General features: G+C 34.9%; 1 protein-coding gene across 1 annotated transcript in view; it reads right to left on the bottom strand.

Moving 5' to 3' along the window:
• side-II (sidestep II transmembrane protein) overlaps positions 1–15,140 on the bottom strand; it is a 196,492-nt gene that overhangs the window by 148,421 nt on the left and 32,931 nt on the right. The window lies entirely within an intron of this gene.

Genomic DNA, 15,140 nt, shown 5'->3' with positions numbered 1-15,140 from the left:
CTGGTATTGATGTGCTCAAAGTGAGTAGTGTTATCATTGATTAGATGTTTTTTTCTATTGATTGTATTTTTTTTTTCTCAATGGACTAATCATTTAATTAATTAATTCATTGTTAATTTCGTGTTCTTCAGCTTGGCCAGAAAGGCGCATGGGGTATTCCTGTCAAGCCTTCCTGGTATATATCTATGTAAAAATAAAATATACGAAAAAAAATCATTCAATTAAAACTCTAATGTAATGTAGTGGATGTTGCATGTTTGACAATGATATAGCTTAAGTTTCGTCGAGCAACTTAGTCCCAGTTCGGCCATAATAATTTTTCAGGTTCGGCATGCTCGTCACGCGTAACCCGCCGCAACAAAACGCCAAATCAACGTTCAAACACGTAGGAATGCGTGCAGAGGGCCTGCTGGAATGCGGTGTTGGGATGCTGGGGACGATATGCCACGCTTTCTAGGAATGCCAGCTGAGGGGCGATACTGCTATGAGCCACCCATTCCACCCCTTCCACCTGCAGTCTTTTGCAAAATATTTACGAAAAAGAAAAGAAGAAAATTTTACTACGTATACCTACCGAACGACAATCAGATTACCATATGTATGTTTTGTGAAGAAAATAAACCGAGCTAGTTTACTTATTTTTTCCTGGAGTAGAGCTTTGATAAGTCGACTGCTGAAGAGCTTTATGAATGTAAAAAAAAAATACTAGAAATAATGTTTCAATCTTAAAAACGTGTAATTAAAAAAAAGTTTCAACAAAAACAGCGTTTTTCAATGGGATGAAATTTAAAGTAAATTAACTACACTATGAAACTTTTACTAATTAGAAATCCCTAATGCGCCAATTACTCGTCAATTACAATCATCGATATACAATCTTTTTAAAATAATTTTAACAAAGCATCATAGAGAAATCTATGGATCAAATTTTTGATAAACTTACATTTTCGGAGCTTTTTTATCTACATATATACATATATGTATATAAAAATGAATATCTGTTTGCCTGTTGTCTGTTTGTCTGTTTGTCTGTTTGTCTGTTTGTCTGTTTGTCTGTTTGTCTGTTTGTCTGTTTGTCTGTTTGTCTGTTTGTCTGTTTGTCTGTTTGTCTGTTTGTCTGTTTGTCTGTTTGTCTGTTTGTCTGTTTGTCTGTTTGTCTGTTTGTCTGTTTGTCTGTTTGTCTGTTTGTCTGTTTGTCTGTTTGTCTGTTTGTCTGTTTGTCTGTTTGTCTGTTTGTCTGTTTGTCTGTTTGTCTGTTTGTCTGTTTGTCTGTTTGTCTGTTTGTCTGTTTGTCTGTTTGTCTGTTTGTCTGTTTGTCTGTTTGTCTGTTTGTCTGTTTGTCTGTTTGTCTGTTTGTCTGTTTGTCTGTTTGTCTGTTTGTCTGTTTGTCTGTTTGTCTGTTTGTCTGTTTGTCTGTTTGTCTGTTTGTCTGTTTGTCTGTTTGTCTGTTTGTCTGTTTGTCTGTTTGTCTGTTTGTCTGTTTGTCTGTTTGTCTGTTTGTCTGTTTGTCTGTTTGTCTGTTTGTCTGTTTGTCTCGTATAGACTCCTAAACCACTCAACCGATTACGATGGAACTTTCAGAATTTGTTGTTTGCATGTCCGGAAAGCTTACTGTAAAAAAAATCGTCAAAAATCGGGAACCGAAACGGGAAAAACGGGAATAAGTGGCATTGCAACGCAATAATTTCAAATGTTTTCGCATCGCGACCTGCGTTGTTAGGGTAAAATAAACAAAAAATTGAATAATTTGAAATGTGTTTGCTGCCTGCGTTTTTCCGACAAATGGGAACGGTAACAAGAACGAGAACGGGAACGGGAACGGGAACGGGAACGGGAACGGGAACGGAATTTCATGTGTTGTTGGGGCATTGCAACGCATGCCGAGTTCAGCTAATATACATATGTATGTATATAAATCGTCAAATTTCGAGATGAAAAACTCAAAGTTTGCGAGACATTTATGGACAAATTTGCAGCATTTTTATACAAATCAGCGAAATTCGACATGCCGAAAACTCGAAAATTGGGTGAAATGGGTAAAGGTTGCCAAACTTTGATAGGAAACGATTTACCTGGACTCACACACCAAGGTCTGGTCAGCAGCAACCAGTGGGACTTGAACCCGTAACCACTATGTAAGAATTCATATATGCTAATCATTAGTCTACGCTGCCGGCTTATATGTAAATCAGAGTATATTAATATGATATATGTACATATGTACATATTTACGCATATTTATTAATATATAAAAGCTGAATTATATATTGATATAGGTCCATATAAACGATATATCTGTTCTATTATTTGCTTTCAAGGCTGTCCTATGCTACGACAAACTTGTCAAGGACTTCAAAAATCGAACTCACTTTATCATAAATTATCGTGAGTAATCCCTAATTGAATATTTCCATCGGGGAGAGAGCATACGAAAATTTATCCCCAATTCCAAGATTCTCTTAATAGCGTTCGAGCTTAATAAATTTACCCTATTGTGCGCTAAAGTAGAACCCTTTAAGTTTATTACGTTCTAAGAATTATTTAGTCGTATCAGAACAAATCTATTCATTAGCGACAACCTTGAAATTTCCATTCAAAAACTTCTTCCAACGACGATATACATATTATGTATAATATAACTATAAATAAATACGAAAAATAGTTCAAAAAACATGTTGACTTTCATCAATATGAAAATCAATTGAACCGTTATATTTGAAAGTGGCAAAAGTAAACTTTTCTTCTTTTGAAAAATATTTCGCAAAACATTAACTGTAATGTTTTGCGTTTAACAATATTTAAAAATACTGGTGGCCTGTGATACGACTATTCTACTTTTCCGAGATTCTGGACATATCGAATTAAAATAAATGATAACAATTTGTGAATTAAGTCAAACAATAAAAATAGTGTTTTTGGAACCGAAAATTCTACCTTTGATCGATTTTTACTTTACAACTATAAGGTAAATTTTTAACTAAACAATCAGTGATTACAATATAAGTTATACGAGTTTGGTATTTTAATTTATTGGTTTAGTCACTAAATACTTTTAATGGATTAATCAAAATGTACATTGGTAAATTATTCGTGTGTTTTCAGGTTGAAATAACATTTCATTATGCGTAATAGTACATTAGAACTACATATGTAGATATGTACATATGTATGTATGCATGTCAAATTACAATTAAACTTTCAAAATAAACGACCATTTATTATAATCCATCAAAATAAATCAAAAACTGATGAATTACACACATCAAGTCTCGTCACAAAAAAAGTTGTCTGGTCAAAATGTCATATTGTAGTAACCTGAAAACACACTGTAATATGTGTTTGTTAAATTAAATAAATAAATATAGTACTAGAAGCTTTAAAGCACGTGTCTGTATTCTAGATTTGTAGATTCAAAATGATCTTCCGTACGATTAATAATGATTCATATCAGCCAGCAGCGTGGACTAATGGTTAGCATACTATGATTTCAAGCAGAGTGGTCACGGCTCGATTCCCTCTAGTAGCTGCTGGTCAGATCTTGGTTCGTGACTCCAGGTCGATCGTTTTCTATCACATTTTGCCAATTTTTCTGATTTTCGTTGAAACGGTTCCTGTAAATTGGCATCTCCTATCCAATATCTCAAGTAATTCAGCGTATCGAAGCTCGCCAATTTGTAAAATTAAATATTGCAAAAAATTTCTCCATAGATGTCACTGTGGATTATGTTTGTATGAATTTGCATTGAGTAAATGCTTGTATTGATTGTATTGATCGTATTGTATTTGTATTAGTTCATTTGCCGCTTTGGAGCGATATGTAAAGGCGAGTGTACATGTTCGATTGAAATAAAAAATAAAAAAATATACTAAAATATTTGTTGATCCTTAGAAGGAATATCGTATGACAAAGGTGAAGAATATCGTATGTACATATATCTGTTTGATAGATAAAAAAATACTTATGGATAAAATTGCGACTGGATATAACATTCTTTAAACTATCAAATATCAACGATATTCAATCGTGGAACATTTGAATATATGTACATATAATCAATCTAAATAAAATCAGAAGTCAAATGATCAAAGATCATTTCCATATTTAATTTTCAATGTAGTGCAAATCAAACATTCCCGAAACGCAAGACAAATAGGATAGAGTAAATTTGCAGATAATTAGGCATATCGATTAAATGTTCCGGGATGTAATGACGTCATCCACCTCGTCGAAACGTAACCCTGTGTACGTATTATATAATGAAGATACAACTCTCCGACGTTGTAAGTTGATTATTAATGATGTTTAAGTAATTGTTGCCCGTGGCATTGTTTGTGTTTCGGCGTATTAAAAACTTCCGGTCAAAATTAAACAAAATACACGCGATATTTGAAGAGTCTCACGGTTCACTCACTCAACTCCTCAAAGTATTCCGGGAAGCTGCGAATTTTGTTCGTCGGGTAAATATTTAATCAACCCGCCTGAATCATTCGCAAACAGAGCGAGGGACAGGGCAGGAGACGGGGACGGAAAGGAATAGAAGGCGATGATCAAAGAAAATTTTCAAGCCCGTACACAAAATACACCTGAGTAATTAAAAATTACCTAGCGAAGAAGAGTAATTGAATAATCATAAAAGATGAAATACTTTCGACCGCTTGCTTGCTTGCCTCGTTCGAGAATATTTCGGACGACTCGTGCCATTTCGCTTAATTATAAAATCCGAGGCTTTGTAATATTTATTATAGCGTAAGCCATAGCTTTGCCATCGATACAGATGAATAATCTGTATACCTGTCTAATTTTTGCCATCTGTAAAATAGAGGCAAATAATGAAATTTGGATAATAAATTAATCGCACAAAATCAAAGGAAACAAATACGTCTATAATAATAATTATAGTAACCCGACTTTTCCACTCGGTGAATAAGCGCGACGACATAACCGCGCGGACATTACCGCACCGCGACAAAACCACCATAGCAAAAAGCGCTCGGTGACAATAAATACCGCGCCAGAATATATTTATTTTTTACATTTGGCCATAGTGACATTACAGAATAGCTCCAGGTCGTCACTATGGCTAATTTATTACAAGAAATTGAAAACTCATAATTAACATGTAAATACATAACTATTACATGCATACACATGTAAATTGAAAAAATACCTGACATGTATGGTCAGATATTACAAACGATAGTAAATAAATATAAATACGATTAATAACATTTTTCATGTAACAATACCAATTTTTACATTGGATAAACAATCACAGAGACATCTATGGTGAGAAATCTGGCGAAACCTGAGATATAACAATAACTCAAGGTTTTCAATAGAAAATTGGGAACCGTTTCAATGAAAATCAGAAAAATTGGCAAATTTTGATAAGAAGCGATCGACCTCGACAATCCAAGGTCTGTCCAACAACGAGACTCTTAGTGGGAATCGAACCCGTGACATCGAACACGAAAGAATTCAATACTCACCACTAAACCACGCTGCTGATTAATGATATAAAAAACTAGACTAAAAGTACTACTTCCGGTTAAGCTAAAAATATTAGATTATAAAATTTATAATTGCTATTACATGTAAAATTTCAGTCCGATTCAGTTAGGGGTTTGGGAAATAATTGAATTAAAATAAAAGAGGATACCTATAAGGGGAGGTACCATTTCCGGTCAACTTAAAAATTTACGTATTATCGATAAAAATTTCATTAACCGATACTAAGTTTCAAATCGATAGAACTAACGGTGTTCAAAAAATCCCCAAAATACACAGGAACACAGACGCATAAACATTTTTTCTAGATCATGAAAACGTGATCAGTGATCGATTGGGAGTTCGAATCAGTCAAAATCTTGAGTTCCAATTTTCGCATGATCATCAAAAATATATACCAAATCTCATGAAACCACAATCTTGTATATATTGGGTTTCATTTTTAGACTATCCAAGTCCTTCAAATTCCATAGTACTATTACTTTTCAATTCATTTGTAAGAAGTCATCTGGAATTCGCTTGGTACTGTTTTGAATCCTTTCTATATATTTCGTATATGTTAATAATTTAAAACACATAAATAATAAAAACCATTCCTATTGATTGTTTTGTTTCCTTGCAATCCAGGAGGAAATTTTATGATTTATGTTTTTTGTTTAAGCTTTTGAATAATATAATTGATTGTCCTTATTGATTGATTAAGACTCTATTCCAATTTCCAATCAGATCCCTCCGCAAGTCTTCATTATTTTACATCAATCTCTGTTCTACCAACTATTCCAGTAATTCCTTTTTAAATAGATCATGCTCTTCTTTTAACAATATTACCCCTCATATTGATCCTTTTTGTTGTTCCTTCTCTTACTTTCAATTTATATTGCTTGATCATTTTTCTTAGTAATACATACATACATATGTATGTATGTACATTTATCCCATATATACCACTTCTCAATGTTTTTCTTCTATGTATTTTTTTTTCATTGTTGTTATTATCCTATATATACTTTTTTGGTGTCAATGTTATATAATATTGAAAAAAAAACTCAGCATACACCACCTACTGTTAAATAAAACCTCTTCAAATGCTTCAATCCTATCTTATTCAGAGCAATTCATAAATACATATAATCTCATAAATTTTTCCCACTGTCCAACATCCCAACACACATGCAGTCGGCTTCCATGTCCTCTTGGGTACCATTCGACTATTTACTTCGTTCAATTTTAATACAATGCATAGCCACATACATACGTAGTCAAGTCATTTTGTATGTACATACATAGAGTTAATTAGTTATTAATGTAAAATATAGTCATATATAATGGATGGAATGCATTTTCATTCAAAATTTCCAAATCGTATCCAGTGTTGTGTAGCAACTCTCTTCTCTTCCTCTCTTGATTTCCGATTAAGCCGAAGCGTTAAGTGGGCCGTTACAAAATGCAATAATAATTAACGTCAAAAACATTGGAACACGGTGAAAGCTTTTCGAGACCCACCCCATTAGCTTTTCAGATGGGCCGGGATGGGAAGAGAGGGAGATGTGGAGTAGAACAGGACGCTTTTTCCGATACTCTCGCCCCATGGCGCCGTTCGCATTTTTCCCGGTTTATTAAAAGGTTATATTGATTTAGGCGGACGCCAAGCGTTAAAAACCGTTGCTCATTAGCATACGCCCGAGTATCTTCGCATCCCGTTGCGTATTTTGTTTTTCAATATCAGCAGATAAAATCAGCGGCGGCGGGTAGTCCGTACATTTCGTCCCTCTCCTCCCCCGCCCCACACCTCTTGGGAAAATGAACAAGGAAAATTCCTTTATACACGCCACCGCCCCACACTACTGCGAAGGAAAATCTCTCCCTGTTCCTGTTCGCGATCAAATTTAAATTTCAATTAAGGAAGTCCGCTGCGACCCTGCCCCGAACAGGGTTGGAGCCGATATGCATATAAATAGTCTTTGTTTCGGTCGATGAATAATCGAATACAACCTTGGGCACTTATTATTTTTCCAGCTAACCTTCAATTTGATGTAATTTCGATACATTATTATTAAATATTCGATTTACATATTTTAATGTTTGCGCTTTCATTACTACGTTTTAGATTACTGTGTATACAAAATGGAAATTTAAGGCTTATTACATACTTAACCAACCTACAACTTCCAACAACTTCCTTACAACTTTCATTTAGATTACAATTACTTGAATAAATCGATAAATTATAATTATTTATACTGTTACAAAATGTAAAAACAATTGGAAAATAAGTATAATATGTACTGTACATAATGCAGAGTTTAGGTAAATGGAGCTCGCGGACCACTGGTTTACCCATGCGCGAACTTTTGGCTGAATTGACATTTGGCCGAACGGCCATTTGGCCGTTTGTGTATCGAAAATTAACTAAAATCAGATATATTTTTCAGAAATTACCTAGACCTCATTAAAATAATATTTTTGATAAATTTAAAGCGTTTAAAATTTCATTCGGTGAAATGTCCGTTGACGTAATTTCTGATGTGCCAATTGTCCGTCGGCCTAATTTTCGTTCGGTTTAGTGTCCGTTGACCGAGTGTCCATTCAGCCAAATGTCCGTTGGCCTATTTTCCGTTCAGGCAACCGTTCGTCGGCCTACTGTCCATTCGGTCAATAGTTCGTCAACCGATTTACCATCACTAATCAGCTGATTTCACATTCGCGCCAAAAAGTATAAACGAACCGTATATGCATAGGTATAATAAACTAATAAGATCTCGTAATCCATCGACCAATAATCTCTCTGTGCGGAAGAACTCGATGGGAATAAATTTCCAACATCTATCAACAACAACAACAACAACATCTATTACAACAATTCAAAAACATTTCCACTGTCATCGACCATTCATGAGTTAAGCACATTTACGAAACACATTTTCGTTTCATATTTACGAAAATTTAGCAATAAATAATTTAAAATAAAATATTTGACGTTTTACATTTATAGAGAATGTGCTGCATCTTCCACATTTCATTTTATTTTTATTACATTTTTTATACCAGGAAAGCCTTACAGGTAAACCCCAATGCGCCTTCTTGGCCAATTACAAACAATGCAGCATTTTTATTACACAAGTCGCTGAATTACGAGACACTGAAAACTCGCAAATTACCGAGACATCTATGAATTGTACATACATTTCATTGTACATTAATCATACTCAAATAATGGAGACATAGTGGGTAGGAAGGTTTTTAGTCAATTTAATCGGGAACCGTTTCAACAATGAAATCAGAGAAAATTAGCAAACTATGATAGGAAACGATCGACCTGGAGTCACAAATATCCTAGTCTGATCAGCAGCACTACAGATATACTCAGAAAAATTATTTTCAATCGAGGTCAGATCTTGGGATCGAACCCGGCGCCTATCGGTGTTAGGCAGAAGCTTAACGGCTGAGCTATGCTGCTGACTATTTATATTTGGAATCTATTAAATGTACAAAATATATAAATATTTTAAGAAGTTGAAACTGATTAGAATTTTTCTCGAAGGCTTCATTTATTTTCTTTTAAAAAGTTAACAAAAGAAATATAAAATAAAAATAGCAGCACGTGCGGGATGGGATATCTTATAATGGTTATCGTTTTCTTTTAGCACTTCCCTAGAGAATTTCACTTTCATTCACGACATTTTTTTTCAAAAATAATATCTTAGCATAGCGCTATTAATATGCTTTACGTGTCAATAAATAAACAAAAAATAGCTTATTAAATTCCATACCGTGGAAATTGCGGTTTCGTGTTTACGTTTGTTTGTTATGATTGAAATTTCGATTCGTTAAAATTAATTCTTGCGGTTTTCAATTCGGCTTTGGTGCCGAATCGTATTAAAAAATAGCGTATTCATAATTAATTTCGCGTTTCGAAAGCCACAACTTTCCGGCATTCACTCTCAGTAACTACGAGGTGGGTGGAAAATGTTCAACGGTGATAAATGGTAAATATTAAATATAGCGCGCTTTGATCGATCCTTTGCGTACAAATTGCGCGCAATTCTTCGTCGTCGCTTAAGCCGCTCGTCGCAAATTAAAATGTCGTAAGTTTTATTTTCGCATTAATTCCGACCTAGTCTGGCGTCGTGTTCCTTTTCATCTGAATTCCATAAATGGTGGGCCATGGTGTGTCTTTTGTTCGCTGAGAGAAGTTAAGGCCTGCTTTGAATGGTAAACTTGCGCCAAAGAGCCGCGCTAATTAGTTAAATTGTCGCTACTTCGACGAACGTTGAAATAAAATCAAAAATTAAAACGTCTCTTTTCAAAGTTCAAAGTGGTTGTGAATATAAGAAACGTTTTTTATTATTTTTTCTATTGGTGTTTTATATTGTTTATATGTAGGTACATATGTAGGTAGGTAGTTTTAGCTTTTTTTTCATATTAAACAATCTATATATGTATACATATATATATATATGGAGTTCGGTCTTTCGTGTCATGTGAGGAGGACGTGCTTCTGCGTTCCTCCCGCTATTACTCGCTTAAACCCGGCTATTGCACGAAATTTAACTTAACCATCTAATCACTTATTTTACTAATTGCATCCTAGTATAATTTAAGTGTAAAAATAAACAGCAAATCGGTCGTAAAAAGCGGTTTTATATCAGTTATTTCGAAAAATTTTGTGCTAATTTTTGTGTCAAATCGGTGTCAAACGAGATACATCTCCCTACCTGAATACAAAAAAAGGGTCCTTCGCCAGCCAAGTCGGTCCCACAGAAGCAATAAATCTTCCACATAATTGCTTCCAGCCAAAAATCTTTAACGAACTTTACTTAATAGAATAATAGCAAACAGAAACGGTGTTTCCCAACTGTCTATCAGTTCTTTTTCATATTTAAATTATATTAAAGTAATTCGTGTAATTTTATATACTTTACTAAAGTTATTATTAAAATATTAAATTGCAAACCGCACTCACATATATAAATCCGTTGTCTCCAAAGAGGCGTCTCACGATAAAGATCTGTAAAAAAGTAGTATAACAATTGCTAATCTATTATTATCATAACTAACTACTTTCACTTACAAAGTAACCCTGTTAAATGGCATGTAATAACTCATAAGTGATCCAAGTGATACCTAGGATGACTATATGTCAAAGCTGACCACAGAGAAGAGTTTATGGCGGTAAGAACTCACTCCTTGAATGGAAATCTCTCTCAAGTACCGCCTTTTTCTCAACACATCTTGGATAAATGCGAGAAAAATAATATCCAAACCTCCAACAAGGTAAGAGTGACGATGGATGATAGCTTAGCTAATAGAAACCTGTATTTAGCCACGTACAATGTAAGAACGTTATCGAGTGAAGGAAGTGTGCTTGCATTAGAGAATGAACTAGAAAGTATCAAATGGGATTTAGTAGGACTTAGCGAAGTAAGACGAAAACAGGAAAACCAAATAATCCTAAAAAGTGGTAACTGTCTCTACTGGAGAGGGCTACCAAATGGTAGAATAGGAGGAGTAGGGTTTCTTATCAATAAGAGAATAGAAAGAAATATTATAGAAATAAACGACATATCGGAACGTATATGCTATGTAGTATTAAGAATCTCGAGCAGGTACACTTGTCAAATCTTCCAAGTGTACGCCCCCACATCTAGCCACCCAGACGAGGAAATAGAAGACTTCTACGAAAAACTACAGGGCGCATACGATAATAGCCGCCACCACTTTAAAATAATCATGGGCGACTTTAACGCAAAAATAGGACAAAAGGCAAACACAGAAAGAGCAGTAGGCAATTTTGGTACCGGCCAAAGAAACGACAGAGGCGATCGCCTCATAGAATTCGCAGAACACAACAGGCTCTTCATCACTAATTCATTTTTCAGGAAAAACACCAACAATAAGTGGACTTGGGAGAGTCCTAAAGGAGACAGAAACGAGATCGATTTCATCCTAACAAATGCCCTGCACTCCGTTAAAGACGTTAGTGTTTTAAGTAAAGTAGATATAGGCAGCGATCACAGATTAGTCCGTGCCAAGATGGCCATTAATATAAATTGCGAACGTAGGAAATTAATAAAAGGATGCAGTAACTCTCCAGATTTCGCTCAACTAAGGTCTAGGAAAAAGGAATTCGAACTCGAACTTGGAAATCGATACGGGAAATTAAACCCAGAAGCAGACATCGAGGAATTGAACACTGTAATTAGTTCGGTTCTAACCTCAACAGGTAAGAAATTAGGTGGTTTCAGGAAACAGATTAAATTAAGCAAAATTTCAGCGGAAACAAAAAACCTAATTAAGCATAAAAGGAATTTAGATAGGGATAATAATAAGCAAGAATACAATCTAGTAAATAAGGAAATTAAGAAGAGAATAGTCAGGGATGTCAGGGATTTTAACAGCAAGCTAATAGAAAATACCATTAAGAATAACCGTAGCCTGAAAAAGTGCAAACAGGATCTTTTCTTAGGCAAAAACCAAATGATCGCAATCAGATCAGAGAGCGGAGTAATAATTAGGAATAGAGAAGAAATCATAGACAGAGTTTACACGTTCTATGCAAAACTATACGAGAACGACAACGGCCAATTCCCCACTCTGGAATCGACACACGGCCAAAGGGTTCCTGCAGTATTGCCTAGCGAAGTAGAGGCCGCGCTAAAAACTGCAAAGAATGGTAAAACCCCAGGGGAAGATAATATTCCCATCGACTTACTAAAATGTGGCGGCCCCCCCCTAATTAATATCTTAGCTAGGCTTTTCAGCAAATGCATCCAGAACCAAGCTATACCAGAAGGATGGAATAACGCAACTATCATTTTAATACACAAAAAAGGCGACAAAAGCGATATCAAGAACTACCGACCCATTAGTCTACTTTCAGCGGTCTACAAGCTCTTCACGAAGGTTATTACAGAAAGGCTGAAGAATATCCTCGACGAGAACCAACCTATAGAGCAGGCAGGGTTTAGGGCAAATTTCAGCACAATGGACCACCTCCAAGTAGTTGGCGAACTAATCGAGCGCGCCAACGAATATCAACGGCCACTGTGCCTAGGTTTCGTCGATTATGAGAAAGCCTTCGATACAGTTAGTCATAATGCAGTACTTAACGCTCTAAAAACACAGGGAGTGCCGGAACCCTATGTGGGACTGTTAGCTACAATATATAAGAATGCCACAGCTTCAGTTAAAATTTTTTCAGGTACAGATAGATTTAGCATAGGAAAAGGAGTAAGACAAGGAGATACAATCTCGCCCAAGTTATTCAATGCGGTGCTTGAGGGAGTTTTCAGGAAATTGGATTGGGATACAGCCGGAGTAAGCATCAATGGTCGCTTTTTGAGTCACCTTCGGTTCGCAGACGATATAGTTTTAGTAGCTCGTGATTCAGCTGACCTACTTATCAGACTAACACAGCTGGACAGGGAAAGTAGAAAAGTAGGATTAAAAATTAACGTAGATAAGACTAAACTAATGTTCAATAGTTATTGCATGCCTGATAGCATCCCCTTAGATGATAAACCAGTAGAAGTAGTAAATAATTATTTATATTTAGGTCAAATAATTGACATGTCTGGTAGTAAAAATGAAGAGATAAAGAGACGTATGAAATTGGGGTGGAGTGCATTTGGACGGATGAATGCTGTTTTTAAATCAAAAATGCCACTCTGCCTGAAGAAAAGGATCTTTGATCAATGCGTTTTGCCAGTGATGACGTATGGATGTGAAACTTGGACACTGAACGCCAAGATGCAAAATAAAATCCAATGCACTCAAAGAAGTATGGAACGCTGTATGCTTGGCATAACGAGGAAAGACAGGAAGCGGAACACGTGGGTGAGAAATATGACAAGGGTAGTGGACATAGTGGATAGAGTGAAGAGATTGAAATGGCAATGGGCGGGTCACGTAGCTAGGAGGATGGACGAAAGGTGGACAAAAGAAGTGCTTGAATGGTACCCGAGAGAAGGCAAAAGAGTAAAAGGAAGACCGCAAGGAAGATGGGTGAACGAAATTAGGAAAATGTGCGGAATGAGATGGATGAGTGTTGCGCAAAACAGAGACGAGTGGAAGCGTGTTGGAGAGGCCTTCATCCAGCAGTGGATGGCGAATGGCTGTAAATGATGATGATGATGATATATATATATATATATATATATATATATATATATATATATATATATATATATATATATATATATATATATATATATATATATATATATATATATATATATATATATATATATATATATAGTTTTGGACCATTGTGGCATTACAGGAAGAACCTAATGCGCCACAATGGCCTACAATATTTATATATATATATATATATATATATATATATATATATATATATATATATATATATATATAAACCACTCGACTGATTACGATATATATATATATATATATATATATATATATATATATATATATATATATATATATATATATATATATATATATATATATATATATATATATATATATATAGTTTTGGACCATTGTGGCATTACAGGAAGAACCTAATGCGCCACAATGGCCTACAATATTTATATATATATATATATATATATATATATATATATATATATATATATATATATAAACCACTCGACTGATTACGATGGAACTTTCAGGATGGAACGGGAATGGAAACAGAAAAACGGGAATGAAGGTTAGTGGGAGGGCCGTAATTATTGCTTTCAGCAGCACACGGAGAGAGGTATGTCAAGCGAATCGCTTAAGCGTGCGAATAGTTCGGTCGTTTCGACCCCGTAGAGATACTCCAAAAGTTAGTCTGCGACCGGAAGTTTGAGTTGGCGCCAGTGCGCGAGCACGCGATTCATAACCCCGTGAACTATCGCCATAGCATCGATTCGGTGCCATGTTTACTGTTCGGAAACAAAGTCTTGAAATGGCCCTGCTGACACATATTGAGATTGTACTCTTCTTTGAGTGTCACTTCTTCTTCTACATATAGAATGCCTTTCCTATCAGATCGCACGGTGACTCGAAACAATATTGTAGCGAGGACATGTGGAGGGGTTTCCATAGATCGAAGTGAGTGGGGTTGTTTATTTTCGGGTCTCGGAAGTGGTCAAAAGTTTAGTGTCGATCCGTCAATCTGCCAGCTCCGAATAAAGCACGCAACAAATCCACCGAATATTTATACACAGCATGTACTCTTATCAACAGAGATCGGTGGACAAGTTTCCTTTGCCCACAAAAAATGTATATATATATATATATATATATATATATATATATATATATATATATATATATATATATATATATATATATATATATATATATATATATATATATATATATATATATATATACATATATATATATTTATTTATTTAATAGTTTTGGACCATTGTGGCATTACAGGAAGAACCTAATGCGGCACAATGGCCTACAATATTTATATATATATATATATATATATATATATATATATATATATATATATATATATATATATATATATATATATATATATAAACCACTCGACTGATTACGATGGAACTTTCAGGATGGAACGGGAATGGAAACAGAAAAACGGGAATGAATGTAACATTGCAACACCTGCGTTGTCAGGGTAAAATAAACAAACAAT

This window comes from Arctopsyche grandis, chromosome 9 (assembly GCF_051622035.1).
Source record: "Arctopsyche grandis isolate Sample6627 chromosome 9, ASM5162203v2, whole genome shotgun sequence".
NCBI lineage: Eukaryota > Metazoa > Arthropoda > Insecta > Trichoptera > Hydropsychidae > Arctopsyche > Arctopsyche grandis.
Note: the sequence above shows the minus strand (reverse complement) of the source record. Positions and strands in the feature narration are given on the sequence as shown.